At 47.9% G+C, this 16,347-nt stretch overlaps 1 long non-coding RNA gene across 1 annotated transcript; it reads left to right on the top strand.

Moving 5' to 3' along the window:
- The first annotated feature begins 6,870 nt into the window (after positions 1-6,870).
- LOC131897807 (uncharacterized) lies at positions 6,871-8,272 on the top strand. Its single transcript, XR_009375803.1, has 2 exons — positions 6,871-7,251; positions 7,395-8,272. It is a non-coding gene; the product is annotated as an uncharacterized LOC131897807 (long non-coding RNA).
- The last annotated feature ends 8,075 nt before the right edge of the window (positions 8,273-16,347 follow it).

The raw sequence follows: 16,347 nt of genomic DNA on the forward strand, positions 1-16,347 counted from the left end.
TGGGGTGATGTGAGTGGAGGGTCCAGTTCACTGTGGGGCAATGCAGAAATGTCTTGTAGGCTGTGGAAGGTCAGCGCCTCACTACATCATTGTTTCTACTGCACTAAAAACAACGGCGTCAGAACAGAACTTCAGGGGCACCTATATTTAGGAAGAAAGATGAAAGGAAATGATGGCAGCACTGGGCAAGGCCAGAGAAGGAAGATTTTGAGGGTTGGGAGCCGCAGATGTGTAAAGGAAGGCTATCTGACAGACAGACAGACAGCTACTTTGGACAAGTCTAAGAAGCAGCCTAAAGGTTTCGGAACCTAAAGGGTATGGAAACCCTTCGGGAAGCATCTTCTGTTACAGTGGAGGCAGGAGGGCACTCAGAATTCACCCAGGAGAAGCCGACTGCTAAAGGAGCATCTAAATCCTTATGACCCATTGCTGGGATACCGTCCATTGGCATCCAGCCCCAGAGGGAAGCCCTGTTTGAGGGCCCTGCTCTGAGGCAGTCCTGTGTTCAGAAGTTTTCTGGACTATGGCCTGTTAGCATAGCAGGTCCGACCATACAAAACAGACTCATGCAACCCTGGTACATGATGGGACTAGTCTAAGTTGGACTTGTACCAACTCTGACCGTCTGTCTGGCTTTCAGTATTTGTAATTGGCCCTGAGCAGGAAGAAGGCCCACTTGCCTGCTGTGACAGACAGTACCCTGAGAAAGGGTGGTCTGCCCCAGGTTTTCCCACTTGTCATCAGCTGGAGGTCAGGTGTGGTGCACAGAGTTGCAAGCCTTAGCAGCTGTATTAAGAAAGAGCTGGGACAGCTTGTAGGTAGGGCCTCACTGTGACTTGTGGGGCAGTGGCCCAGGACACATCTGATGTGACTGATGAGAAAGAGGAGAGCTGGTGTAGAGTGCCAGAGGAAGTGTGAGGACTCTGTGGAGCATAAGCCTCCCTGGGCAGTGGAAAGGCGTCTTCCGGGCTGCTGGTACTGACAGAAGCAAAGAGGCCCTGGCCAAATTGCACAGTCCTAGGCATTGAGTGAAGATGAATGGACCAGACCTCTTAGCTAAGGGTGCTCCTTGGTGTTCAGCTGCGGCTTTCTGCAGTGGTAGTGTTGATGGGAGGAAGGTTACCTGACAGTTGTGTGCCTAGACCTGGGGAAGGAGTGGTATCCTGTCATCCCATTGGTCGCGGGTGGGTAGCACACAGGCCTCAATACCAAATGGTCTTTTTATTGAATTTGGTGTGACAGGGACTTAGGAACCTTGGAATTGTGCTTCATCTCAGACCTGCCAAATTAGAGCCTGGTTGGGGTTTGTTTGTTTGTTTGTTTGTTTGTTTGGTTGGTTGGTTTTTGTTTTTTTTTTTTTAATCTCTGAGGCTTCCTGACTGCTTTTGAGGTGGGCCGCACTCTCTTACAAGTGGGCTCCCATCCTTCAGGGGAGCAGCTGAGGACCAAGATTAGTAAGCTGCTCCCACTTGGAAATGATACTCCTTTAAAGCAAATACATTGGAATGATTTTAGAGGACTTGGGGATAGTTTTGTGTTGTCCCCTGTCCTGCCCCCCACTTTATGTTGAGGACAGTCTGATTTCCATTCTGAGGATGGTGGAAATCACAAAGGACATGCAAGTGTGTGCTGCTATTCACATATGCCCAAGCCTCTTCCAGGGTGGGTTTTATGTAGATTCTCAGCCCTTGGCGTCTCTGAGCCTCTTCAAGCTTAGAAAAATTATCAGAGAGCTTTAAAATTCTGTGGTTACAAGCTTTGATGTCTCCCATAATAGAAATGAAAATTTAAAAATGACAAGAATGTTAATTCAGGGCCAGCAAGATGGCTCAGCAAATAATGGTTCTTACTCCAGCCCTGACCACCTGAGTTTGATCCCCATGGTGAAGGGGAGAATTGATTGTTGCAAGTTGTTTTCTGATCTCTATATTATGCACTAAGGCAAGCTTGCAGACACACATTTTTTTATTATACACAAAATACATAAATGCTAAAACATTTTTTAATATTTTGTCACTGTTTAAAAATGGAAAGGAAGTCCTTAAGGAAGGGATGCAGTTAGGATACCAAGGAGGATAAGCTGTTCTTCATGGGTTTCTGTAGCTCCCCTCAGGTGACAGTAGCATGGGTCCCTGTGTTTTCCAGGCAGACACACTGGTCACATAGTGCTCATATACTGTTTTAAGTGCCTTTTCACAGGACCCTGAGATCAGATGAGGGTATGGTATTCTGTCTCTAACATTTGAGGAAGTTGGGTCTTGGGAGATAATGTGCTTGAGGTCACAATGCTAGTAAGTGGTGTAGACGTTTTTCTGTCCCAACCCCCTGATCCCAGATAAACATGCAGAGGCTTTTATATGAATATAAATGCTCAGCCAATAACTCAGGCTTATTACTAACTAGCTATTACATTTAAATTAACCCATTTCTATTAATCTATTTATTGCCACATGGCTCATGGCTTTACCTGTCCTCTAGCATCTTGCTTCCCAGGTAGCTGGCATCTCTCTGACTCTGCCCTTCTTCCCCCCAGCATTTCCAGTTTGGCTTTCCTGCCTAGCCTTATTCTGTCTTGCTATAGGCCAGTCAGCTTTTTTTTTTTTTTTATTAACTAATGAGAGCAGTACATATTCACAGTATACAGAAGGACTATTCCACAGCAAACTGGAGCTCAGATTCCAAGATGTTTGTTGTGTATGAGCCACTGTGCATCCTAAGGCTCCTTAGATAAGAGGGTTCTGTTCATTGTGTGTAAGAAAAGCAGAAGAATGCGCTGGACACCAAATGGGAGATACAGAAAGAGTTCTTGTAAGAATTCAGAGCTGAGGTGCTCTCAAGAACAGGCTTGAACGTACCGCTATCTGTGCAGAGCCTGCTGGTCCTGAGAAGAGCTTCAAGCCTCTCTTGAGCTGAAAATATCTGTACATATATGTGTGTCTGTGGTTTGGTCTCTGGTTGACGGTGGGCACATGGGTCAGATTTAAGGAGTAGAATTAGGGTAGTGGGCTGGATTGGGAAGAATGTGCATCATGAGGAGTGTTGGTGGCTGCTTCTACTGGGGTCCCTGGCCTAGGGCACTGTTACTCATTCTTGTGTGCCTGAGACAAGGCGTGCTTGTGTGTTGTGGGTGGGGATGAGGCAGTGCTACCTGCACTATGCCTATGGCATACAGACTCTTAGTACTGGCTGCTCTGGTGGTGAGTCTTGGCTACCCCCTTTGCCCTGCTGCTACCAGCTACATGGGTTGAGGGGAACTACTCACTGCTTATGGAACTTTGTTTCCTGGAGAGATGAAAGCACTAGACTGGAAAGGGGGAAGTTAGGGCTAGTTTAGTGTCATCTCTTGGAGGAAAGTATGGAAATGAGATACATAGCTGTACCCCTTCCCTCTGAGTACATAGGCAGGAGGGGAGTCCAACTTTTAGAGAAGTATGATCTTAGCAGCCTGAGCATGTGTGCCCTTTTTTTTTTTTCAAATAGAACAAAGCACAGAGCACTGTAGCCTTGAGCTCCCAGAGCCAGCTCCTTCTAAAGGCCATATACAGCATCTCAGCTAGTAAAATAGATGCCAAACCATGCTGGGACTTGTATGCCAGGTCTGGTGCTGAGGGAGGACATGTCTAAATCCCTTTCTTTTCATTCCATTCAACATGTGCCCCCCACTCAGTTTCCCATCTTTGGAAAATCATCATCTTCCCACCCCTATTTCAAATGCCATCAGCCCCCAGGTGCTCTGCACACATCTTCCTGTAGTCTCCTAAGAGTTATCTCCCAGGGTGCCATTCTGCTCACCTCACCTGGCTAGCCAGGCTGGGCAAGTTCAACTGCGGGGTTTCTAGTTTCAGGTTTCCTCAGCCAGTGAGGACAGCTGCGTGCCTGTGTGGAAGTCCTGACCTCTGCCTGTTCCACAATGGCTGGCTGAAGTTGGAGGCTGTGTGTGTAGCTGCAGCTTTCCAGGAACTTCACTGGGGTCCCCCTACCCAAGTGTCCATGCATGGCACACAGTTATAGCTTACCATCCTCTGCTTCCACTTCAGAGAATAGGCATCTAGTGTTGGCATCTACATTCTCCTGGTCCCTGCTCCAGTGTGCCGCCTCCCCAGCTGCTGCTCTGTGGAGACTGCACACACTTGCTCTGCATTACTGGGTGGAAATTATGGGCCTGCGTGGAGAAATCCCTCAGAAAGTCAAGAGCTCACCTTTTTCAATCAGTAAACTTAAACGTTCTGGTCTGCAGTGCATGTACCAGGGAACGTTAAAGGAAGCCGTGTTTCCAATGCCACTACCAGCCCTTCCTCCCCAGCCAGGCTCTGAACTTTTTCCTAAGTAGAGTCTGTGACTCAAGTTCTGCCTCAGGTTGGGTCTCATTTGGAGTATCTGTGCTTGCTCTGTTCTCTTTTCCTGGAACTCGGAGCTGGGGCGTGTGCAGTTGTGGAGGAGGAGTGTCGGTGTGGTAGCAGCAACACAAAGCTGTGTGTAGCTTTGGGGCCTGACAGCCTCGGAGGGTAGTCTGCCACCAGCCCTCCCCCCGGTCCCCCCTGTTCTGGATGTGTCCTACCATCAGGGTCCCCTCAGTGCCACAGCCTAGAGCCTCTCTTGGTATCCTTTCCTGGCATTTAAAACTCATTTCCTGACTTCTTGCCTCACGTGAGCACCAGTCTTCAGTTTCACCTGCAGTGTGAGGTCACTTTGAGCAGGCAAGCACACCAAGCAGGCCCTGCTGGATATTGAAGATGAGGCATAAGGCCAAGTCTTGAGCATTCTAGAAGCCTTGTGCTCTTAAACCTTCAGAGTTCTGGCGCTCATGGCACATCACTGAGCCACACCTTTGTCTATAGAGATCCAACCTGTGGAGCTTTGTCTAGTGTTTAGGCCTTTGGCTGGTTCCCTAGGACATTTTCTGGAGTTTCAGTTGCTTTTTTTGTTTTGTTTCATTCTCCTAAAAATTGTGTCTGGTGTTGGCTCAGAGGAAGGCCAGTGGCTGGCTTCCTTTGTCCTCTGTGGCTGCAGTAGCCCTGCCTTTCTCAGCTCTTCTGAGATACTTACAGCTCATGCTCCTGGGTACAGGCTCAAGTGGAGCCTTGAACGATTTGGGGTGATGGTGTGCCTGGCCCTCAGCCTTTTGTGCACTGGCACTTCAGCGTGATACACATTATTCTTCCTCATCCTCTCCTGTACTCTGGATTCACTGGCTTGAAAGGCTTGTCCTTTGTGCTTTTTACTTTTCCTCCTTTTCTTTTTCCTTGTTTTGTTTCTGAAGCACCATATCACCTTGCCACTCCTGTGGACATCACAGTGACCCAAGACTAGACATTGGTTTATGTACTGTAGTGGCATTTCCTTGTAGGTACAGTACCCATGTGCCACCCAATAGCCTCTTTGAGCTGGTGGTTTATTTGTGTCAGGTTCCAAAGGAAGACCTGCTGTTGTATGGTAGTCCGGCTGTCTTTGATCCAGAGCCCCACCCCCTGCGCCCTTGGCTTCTTGCCGCAAACAGGGTAACTGCCTCTACAGCCTGGCTCAGGTTTCTCAGCCTGCTCCCTGGCAACTTACCACAGAGAGAGGTTCGGTTTGGCCTGGGACAGTGACCACTGCCTTATTGTGAAGATGTCACAGTCCTAACACTTTGACCCAGAGCAAGCTCTCTATTGACGTTTTGGTCACCATATACCTTGTCTGTATTTGGAGCAATTGTTAAGTGTCATTTTAGGGGCTGTAGAAATGGCTCAGTGGTTAAGCATTCTTGCTGTTCTTCCTGAGGACCAGAGTTCAGTTCCCGGCACCCACATCAGATAGCTCTGAACCACCTGTAACTCTTACCTTCAGAGGATCTGGCACCTTTTTCTAACCTCCATGGGCACCAACACACACACACACACACACACACACACACACACACACACGCACGCACGCACGGAATGTACATACAGCCATAAAAACAAAATAGTCCTTTTTAAAAATCTGCTGTTTTATGGAGGTTTTCTGAAGGTGTGGAGGAGGTGGCTCGGTAGGTAAAAGCAGATGCTGTGTAAGCACAAGGACTGAGGTTGGAGTCTGCAGAACCTTGGTAAAGCTGAGCACGGGCACAAGTATGTTAGTGTGTGTCTATAATCCCAGCACTCACAGTGAAATGGGGGGACAGAAGACTCCCTACAGCACACAATGACAAAACAAGTGGAAAGGAAGGACCAGCTCGTGAGGAGTTTCTGACTTCCGTGTGTATGTGCTATGTCACGTGTGTATACACACACACACACACACACACACGCAGCCTATTGATGCCATTTTATTCATTAATTGATGTATCACTGTATAAAATGTGTGAGATGAAAAGATTGCTGACATGGCCTCAGATAATCTCCAGTGAGTGATTGGGGGATTTTTGCTTCTTCAGCTTCCACCTCATCTTTCTATTTTTGTCCCCTGGGACTACCCACAGCCTAAAATAAGGCAATGGCAGATGTTTTCCTATCTGTTCTCTAGAATGAGGCAGCCCCGGTGGGGTGTGAGTAGGGTCCTAAAAGACCATGGACATACTTAGCAAGCACTGACTGCCAGAGCGTGGTAGTAAGCAGCATGCCGAGTTATCTTTCACAGTGCTTACATCCCAGTACAGGAGGGATCAAACCCCAAAATAATTACAAGTTACATGTGCTTTGACAAACCCAGCTGAGATTAATGTTGACTCCTGCTAAGGGCCTCATTTGCTCAGGGGAATGGGATCTGACATAGCCACATGAGAGAGTGGATCCAGCCCTGCTCCCCTGGGAGCAGATGGAAAGGCCTTAAGGCAGGCTGCAGTTGGATTGTGTGGGAACTGAAGAGGAAAGTGAAGTACAGAAAGCAGAGAGGAGCAGAGAGGACCAGGCAGGCCATGCAGGGCCCCAGTGCCAGGGTGAAGATCGGAAGCTATTAGCATGCCAGGAAGGCATTGAGGAGGGTTAGCCAGGCAATGTTTGATGCTGACATGCATCTTCTTTCTCACATGTGGGGTCAATCTTTCAAAGCAGAGGTGGTGCTTCTTATTCTTCAGGACAGCTAATCCTCAAACTTGCTTTTGAGTCTTGAGAGGAATTCTCTTCTGTCAGATTCTCTCCATGATGTTCAGATAACTGATGAGCTGCTGTAATTGATCGTGTACTTGGCCTAGAACAGGAGCATGATATCTTCAAATTCTCTTCTCAGACCTGCAAGTCTAAGAGACATACCTCTGGAAGATGAGAGAGCTGCCTCTTCAGGATCAAAAAAAAGGTAAAGGGGTGTGTGTGTGTGTGTGTGTGTGCGCGCTGTTCCCCCATGCCCCCTCTGTCCCATTTAATTAACATTAATCCTGAGATCAATGGATGTTTCTGGGCAGAAAGGATGTTGTATGTTGTTTATTGTTTGTATTACAGAAAACCAGCGTGCTACTGTATAGAGTTCCCAGGAGCAAGACTGGCTATCCCTGGAGCCAAGGAACTTTCATGCTATCTAGACCTGCCATCTGATGGGCAGGAGGCAGAGCGACATTCTGACTCTTCTGAGGGTGCTACCGGGACTCGCCATCAGCTGGCACCTTCTGCCCTGGACAGACAGATCGCACTACACAGGCTTTGTTTTATGAGTGAGAAGTAGAAGAGTACTGCACATCGGAAAGACTCCAGGGGCTCAGAACAAAGCTTCCTCATTCCTGCCCCTGGAATGTTGACCACAGGGAATCTAAAGGAAAGAAAGCTCTGTGCTGGTGAGCTATGGGATTCTTATGAAAGTCAGTGCGACTTTGTAATCAGTAAGAACTCTGAGTAAGGAACACTATGCAGGAAGAAGCCTTCCACAGAAAGACAGGCAGGGAGAAGCTGAGGCTGACGGTAAGCTTGCCCAATAGAGCAAGCCTGAGATAGACTGCCAAGATGGCAAAATAAGAGGCTTTATGAAGTAGCAGTCCTGGAACTCATAGTTGTAAGGATACTTTCTTCTCTAAGTCACAATACCAAATAGGAAAAATGATCTACAAGTGCCCCATGTGCAGGGAATTTTTCTCTGAGAGAGCAGATCTTTTTATGCATCAGAAAATCCACACAGCAGAGAAACCCCATAAATGTGACAAGTGTGATAAGGGTTTCTTTCACATATCAGAACTTCATATTCATTGGCGAGACCACACAGGAGAGAAGGTCTATAAATGTGATGATTGTGGTAAGGATTTTAGCACGACAACAAAACTGAATAGACATAAGAAAATCCACACTGTGGAAAAGCCCTATAAATGCTATGAGTGTGGCAAAGCCTTCAACTGGAGCTCCCATCTTCAAATCCACATGAGAGTCCACACTGGCGAGAAGCCGTATGTCTGCAGTGAGTGTGGGAGAGGCTTCAGTAATAGTTCTAACCTTTGTATGCACCAGCGAGTCCACACTGGGGAGAAACCCTTCAAATGTGAAGAGTGTGGGAAAGCCTTCAGGCACACCTCCAGCCTCTGCATGCATCAAAGAGTCCACACTGGAGAGAAGCCCTACAAATGTTACGAGTGTGGGAAGGCCTTTAGTCAGAGCTCCAGCCTCTGCATCCACCAGAGAGTGCACACAGGGGAGAAACCCTATAGGTGTTGTGGGTGTGGGAAGGCCTTCAGTCAGAGTTCTAGCCTCTGCATTCACCAGAGAGTGCACACAGGGGAGAAACCTTTTAAGTGTGATGAGTGTGGCAAGGCCTTCAGCCAGAGTACAAGTCTTTGCATCCACCAGAGAGTACACACCAAGGAGAGAAACCATCTCAAAATATCAGTTATATAAAGATGTTTTGCTAAGAATTAAAAATCTTAAACCCGTAAGTGCCACTAGGAAGGAAACCCCAAATCCACCTACATTGACCCCGGGAACATCTACAGCAGTCCCCAGAAGAACATTCTTTCTGAGGAGGTTTAGGTGAGGTTGTGTTTTTCTGAACTTGGAATTTTTTGTATGTGCCCAAGATGGAGTATTGTGTCCCTGTCACGGGTATAGTGTTTCCTGGGACTCTGGCAACATGCCTCAGCAGCTGAAAGAATCCTCAAAACTCACGAGTCTTGCTTAGCCTCTGAGTCACTTTCTATCTGTGCTGTGCTTCCAGGCAACGCCAGACACCCCCTTTTATACCACACGCTCCTTCCTTTATTCAAGCCTACCTACCGGTCAGTGCATTTAAAGATGGACAGCTCCCTTGAAGGCCAAGTCCTGGTATTTCTGAGGTTGCCACTTGACTCAACCCTGACACAGCTTTCCATATATCCCATTATTTCTGAATCCACCTTACCTCGTGTCCTCAGAGTACCTGTAAACACCTACCCCTTCCTAGATGGCATTAAATTTCATTTTAGATTTTAGGAAAGTCATAATATGCACTCACACAGCCGATCAGGAACTCACTGGCAGATGTACATGCTCTGGAACTTTTCTTTAGTTTGTGGACTCTGCTAATCACTGTGTCTCTAAGTTAGACTTTTTTCCTAGTGGCTGCGTCACATGCTTTAACTTGAAATTTTTTTTAAGTAGCTGAATGTATATATCAGGGAGGAAGAAGCAAGCAAACTGAGCTTGTCTGCTTCAAGAGTGACCCTCTTGGGCTCCTTTTATAAATGGTGGGGTTCCCTACTAGCTGGGGAGGCCTTGGGAGGGCTGACTGGGGAGTCACTGAGGATGGATCTGTCATCTCAGGCAATAATGTGTAGATGTCATCATGGATCACATACAGTTCTTTTTAGGCATGAGTGTATGTTGCTGACCCATCCTCCTCATTCATTCACTGAGTATTTATTGAACGCCTCCTGGGTGTCGGACATGTACTGGGTGCTGGGAATGCCACTGGATCATGAAATTCACCTCTGGAGGAAACGGGATAACAAGTTAACACATAAATAATGTAGTTTGCAGTAGTGATTAAGTGCTATGAGAATAAACTAGGGTGGTATGTAGAGGGGGGTGGGGGGCCAGGTAGCAAGGGTCAGAAACTGCGCTGAGGTGCTGGGGCCAGGTGAGGGAGCAGGGCAAGTACACAGCACAGGTGCTGCTGGCCCTGGGGACGAGATGCAGGTGCTGGAGGTAGTTTGTGGGGAGGGAGGCGCTGAGCCATGAGCTTAGAGCCTAGCATTTATGGGCCTGTTGTGTTTGTTTTGTTTCTACTGACTGATGCTAAAACTCTCGGAGGAACTCGAGGGATGTTGAGAAGACCAAAAGTCCCCGGTGACACCGACACAAAGCTCCCATATCCGTTTCCTTCTCATTCCCGTTCTCGGTCTCCCACATGCAGTCATTTGCTCAGGAAGTCTTTGGGGAAACTAATGACCTGTAAGTCTGAAGTGGGTGACTGGCTTGGTGGTTTCTGCCAGCCATTTAAGGCTGAAAAAAGAACTTCCCAGATGGTCAGAAATACAAGACTGCTTGGTTTTTCTCTGCAGGTTTGTTTTTTTGTTTTGTTTTGCTTTTTAGGTGTTTGCCTGGAAGAGGCTGTTGTAAGACTGAAGCCTTGGTGTGTAGAGGAGGCTTGATAGGAGCACACAGTCAGTGGGTTGTGCTTGGGCATGAATCTGTTACCATGTATTTCAGTGCAGACACCTTCAGGCAAGCCTCTGGCCCACTGGTCACTGCCTTCCCCCCTCTCCAGAGAGGGCTATTGGCTCACAAAGCCCCTTCCAGGCCTCACAGCCACCACAGCAATTTACTGTAGTGTCTTAACTCAATGTCACCACAGCGTGGAGCATTAGAGGAAAGCCTAGACTTTGAGTTGATAGAGAGCCAGTTGAAATATCATCAATAGAATCTTAGTTTTAGGAAGAATTGGTTTGATTTCTAGCTTTATTACTACTAGGTATGTAAGCTTGGGCAAATCGCTTAATCTTAAGGTCTAGTTTTCTCACAGAATGAGGACACTGGACTAAATGATTTCCCAATTTCCAGCTAGTCCTAGAGTTCTATATTTCTACATAGTTGAATTATTTTATCATGCTGTTGCTGGGGAATACGACTAACACTTTTGAAGCTACTAATTTTATGTCAAGCTTTAAAGTCCATAATTGTTATCTTCAGAAAATATTATTTGACCTACAGTATGTCTAAATCAATTTAATAAAATCACTTTATAACAGGGCCCTATGTTTCCTGTGTGTTGTATGAGTTCTGTAGTCCTGGGGCTTGGTATTGGCTATCCTTGTGCCCTAGAATAGATTTTCATACGAAATTTAATCTTAAAATGTTGGTAGCACTCATTCTGTGCATGTCATGTCTGTCATCTGCCTAGACCCTAGGCATGTCTTCTGTGAGCCCATTCTTGTCTGTTCTGACTGGTGGACACTTGGTTAAGAAGCAAGAACACACGGGCTGGAGAGATGGCTCAGAGGTTAAGGGCACTGGCTGCTCTTCCAGAGGTCCTGAGTTCAACTCCCAGCACCCACATGGTGGCTCACAACCATCTGTAATGAGATCTGGCTCCCTCTTCTCTCTGATGCTCTCTTCTGTCATGCAAGCGTACACGCAAATTACACAAAATATCTGAATAAATATATTTAAAAAAAAAAAAAAAAAGAAGAAGCAAGAACACATGCATGATCCATTGTGAAGCAGCCACCAGCTCTGAAGAACAAGTCTACATTCAGGTCCCTGAGATGGAAGGGAACAGGGTTAGGGAGTGATGATGGGGGGCCCTTCTGGGGCTTGAGTACAAGATCCTCAAGGAAGGACTGGAGTCTGTGAGCACCTAGTCTGCTCAGAGGGTGTACCTCAAGAGTGTGTGTGTGTGTCGGGGGCGGGGTACTCTTTGACTTGGGCCTTCACATGTCCCATCTTTATAAAGGCCGTGCTTCTCTAGTATTTCGAACCACACACTCAGCTGTCTTTCTGTGCTGTTGTCGTTATCTTCAGAAATTTGAAATGGTGACTAGGAGACAAGGATCAGAAGCAGATGGAAAAGTGCTTAACGAAGTCAGCCTGAGGAGAGGTGAACAGCTGACAGTCCCACAGGGCAAGAGCTAAGCAGGAACAGGTGAGGCAGAGGGCCAGGCCAGGCCAGGCCAGGCTCAGGCGGTGCAGCACGTGCCGACCGCTCACAGTCCCTTCGTTGCCTACCTGTAGAACAGCTGAATGCAACTAGCAAGGACAGAGCTGTTTAGTTGTGCAGTGATCGCTGATGTGAACAGGGCCCTGGCCTTGATTCTCAGCACTACAGAAAATTCTCCAAATACCCAACTCGCCTCATGATTAGTCTGTGTGGACATGCTAGTGACGACGTGACCGAAGTTTCCGTCTGGGCACAGGTGGGTGAAACTTGTTTTCGGAATAATAAGGCAACTGTATTTGCAATTTTTGTGTAGGTGAACTTATGCATTCCTTTCTCTTTTTGTTGTTTTTCGTTCTTCTCGGGACAGGGTTTCTTTGCATAACAGCCCTGGTTATCCTGGAACTTGCTTTGTACAGAGTGGCCTTGATCTGCCTGGGATTAAAGGCATGCGCCGCCTGGCTTTTCATTCCATTTTTGTCTCTGCTCTGATATTTGTATTTCCTGAATGATGCTTTAGGAAGTGTGCTCCCTCTGAGTCCCATTTGCCCTCGCCAAGTTCTCTTGGCCCTGGTCAAGGTCTGTCCTGAATCAGTGGGTAGTTCTGTTCTGAGAGACTGACAGTCTGGAACCTGTAGGATGGCTTTTGGGCTCTGCAGAGTTTTGTGTCTGTTTTCTAGGGAAGGGTTCTGATGGATTTGGAACTAACAAACACTGGCTGAAGAAGCTTCTGATTGGGTCACAAGATCAATCCTGGCAGACCTTAGATAGAGGAACCCCTGATGGTTCCACACAGTCATGGATCCCTAACACAACAGGAAATAGAACAGATGCTGCAGTTTGGATCGGGAATGACCCCAAAGGGCCAACCAAACCTTGAGACACGTAACTGAGCCAGAGTAACTCCTTTTGATTGCCTTGTGTATTTTGAGAGTAATGAGAAGCTGGGGCCTGGAGCGGTGGCTCAGCAGTTAGACCACATACTATTCTTAGAGGACCCCAGTTTGGTTCCCAGCACCCACATCAGGTGGCTCACCACTACCTGTAACTCCAAGTCCACAGGATCTGATGTCTAGTCTCTGTGGGCCTCTTCACTTGGATGCACAAACCCACACATGTATAATTTAAAAACACAAACATCCTAGTTTCTTTTAAATACTAGGAATCTGACTGACAGGATAAATAGGGGTGGGGGCAGGGCATGTGGTGCACTGGGAAGATGGGGAGGAGGGCTGTGGTAGAAATGAGAAGTACGTTGTGTTACATGAGACCACGGGTAAGCTGGCCACCATCTCAGCATGCCCAGGTGTGTGCGGGTCGGGATAGCTCAGAAAAGACCTGGCATGTGTATGGGAAACACTAGAATTATGCTTGAGTCTTGGTTCTAAAGAAGACACCGTTCTCACGACAGAATAAAGTTGAGGTCCCTGTGGTGATACATAAGTTAGTTTTAAATTCTTGTTTGTTTTTTGGCTTTTCGAGACAGGGTTTCTCCATGTAACCACCCCTGGTTATCCTGGAACTTGGTCTGTAGACAGGCTGGTTCCGAACTCACAGAGATCTGCCTCTGCCTCAGCCGGGCATCTGGCTGGCTTTAAATCCTTAAACCTGTTCCTGTCACATGGTATTGTCTGAGTGTTGACATCAGCCACCTTGAGCCCCCACATCATCTTTTTAACCTGTACACTCCCATCCCTGTGTACCCTGACCCCTACCTGAGTCCTAAAAGTAAGTCCTATTCTCAAAGTCTTGCAGAGAACAAGCCTGAAATTAGTCTTGTCTTCTGAGCTGACTGTCACACTTGGTCTTGGACATGGCCGGCCTCAAAAAGAACTACACGTTCACCTTAAGCTGCCACATCAGCCAACTTAATCCTGTCAAACATCTCAAGAACAGAAAAAGGTGAAGTCTAAAACAGCTGCCAGCGTAGTTCAGTCACAACACAGTAAGTGGGAGTGGGTTGCAGATAACCTGAAGATACATTAGAAACCTCCCTTCCAATCATAGGAGACCACCAAGAAGAAAGGAGACACAAAGGGCCGAAAGACAGGGGCCAGCAGAAAGCAGGTAGTGGTGGTGTCAGTCAGAACAACAGAGGCAGAATATACCAGTGTGTGAAAGTGGTATTTGCCCACGTAGTGTGCACCTTTCTCTAACAAAGAAACTGAAGGTAGTTTGTATTTTAAGGTGTGGTGAGAAAGGCGGTCTCCACCAATACCAGGGGATGTTAGTACTCATCTCTGAAGGACCCCACTGGAGTGGCACTGTGAATACACATTGGCTCTGCCAGCCCTGTGTGAACTACCAGTGAACCCCAGACAATCAAAAGGACTGATCACTGCCAGACACCGGAACATGGAAATGCCATGGGTTGTATTCTCTGAGTGTAGTGAAAATTGAATGATAAACAGCCATAAACCAAACCACTGGGACATTTACTAAAAGCCAAATAAGGGCTGAAGAGATGGTTCAGTCAGGAACGTGCTTGTTTTGTGAGCACGAGGACCAAAGTTTAATCCCCAGCGCCCACATAAAAGCCAGGTGCAGCGCATATAATATATATATTATATATATATATAATCCCAGTGCTGGGGAGGTGGAGTCAGGAGGACCCCCAAGGGCTCATTAACCAGCCAGCCTAGTGAAATATGTGAGCTCCGGGTCTCAGTGAGAGACCCTGCCCAAAAAACGAGAGAGGAAAGTGAGGAAGACACTTGACATCGACCTCTGGCCTCCACAAGCATACATACATTCACACGTGCACACACACACACACACACACACAAACACACGCGCGCGCGCAAATTAAGCCCACACTCCAGCTGGACCCCAGCTGAAGGAAGTTGAAGCAAACACAGACATACTTCCTGTTATGTTACGACAATGTGGAGACAACATGTAAGGAGGAAAGGGAGCTGAAGAGACGGCTCAGCCGTGAATAGCACATACTGCGCTTGTAGGAGACCTCAGTTTGATTCCCAGCACCCGTGGTGGTGGCTCAAAACTCCAGCTCGAGCTCCAGAGGATCTGGAACCCCCTTCTGGCCTCTGGAGGCGCCCACAGACTCATGCATACACACAGAAAAATCCAAGAAGTGAGAGGTTTCCAAGGTTTCAGGCCGTATTGCCCTGGGACCCGTGGTGAGGCAGAGCATCTTGGCAGGGAGGGTGTGGTAGAGCAAAGCTGCTCACTGCCTGGTAGCCAGGGAGCAGCGGGGAGAAGAGACTGGTGGCACAATACACCCTCAAGGGCATGTTCCTCATGACCCGACAGCCTTAAAGCATGTGGCCTTTGGAAAATACATGGGATTCATGCTATAACATGCTAAGTCGTTGACTGAGTGATGCTATCCTAATTTAATGTGAAACAACAGTATCTTTTCTAGAGATGTCTAGCCACTCCTGCCCCCAGGCTGCTACTCCACCATGTCCGGCCCTCCCACCCTTGTAGGCTCCATTTTTCCTTTTGTGACCTCTCCTCTAACTTGCCATTTTCACCCCTGTCTCACAAGTCCCGTGATGGCATAGACAGACTAGTACTCTGGCCATACCTTTCTTCATGCCACCCAGGGTGTGTCTGTGGGTCGTGCATGCTCATAGCCCTGCTTGTGGGGAGCCTGATAGCGTCTTCGAGTGGGTTCGACCTGTTCTTTTCGCCTGGCAGCACAGATGTCGTTAGCTGCCCCACCAAAGACTGAGCTGTGCTTTGTTCAAGTAGGAAGCCAGGCTCCACAGTCGTCCCGAGTACTGCGTCTTTAGGACTTGCAGAACAGGCACAGGAGCGGGGCTTCCAGATCACCATGAGTTGGTCCCCCTTACCAGGGCTTGCTGGATGCAGTGCAGGATGCCCAGTTAACGTTGGGCCTCAGACATGCCACACACCGATGTTAAAATGGTTCCTTGTGAACCAGACTCACTCACATGGCAGGCAGTTGCTTCTGTGTTGTGACTCGGGCTGGCAACCCTGCCCTTTCAGGGGCTGCAAGAGCTCCTGTTTGGAAGGAGGCGCCACGGGACAGTGGGCTGAGTGGAGGCTCCTGCTGTACTGGAGGTAGTCTTGGAGAGGCCCCTGTTACTTCCACTGAGCGTAAGCAGTGTGCCACATGAACAGTGACGGTTCCTCCACTACCATGAAACTGTTCCCTGAGGCTCTTAGAGCACTCCAGCGCCTCGTGACTCGCTGGACCCAAATCCTGCTGGGTCTCACCCCTGCCCCTGTGGACCTCATCTGTGCTGTTTCGTACTCATGACCCGAATGGCCTCTCTGTTCCATGGCTCCTGCCAACATCCCCCTCCCACCCCCCACAAGCTCAGTCCATCATGCGCTTCATAGTATTCCTGAGGCCTG

Source organism: Peromyscus eremicus, chromosome 23 (assembly GCF_949786415.1).
Source record: "Peromyscus eremicus chromosome 23, PerEre_H2_v1, whole genome shotgun sequence".
In the NCBI taxonomy this organism is placed as follows: Eukaryota; Metazoa; Chordata; class Mammalia; order Rodentia; family Cricetidae; genus Peromyscus; species Peromyscus eremicus.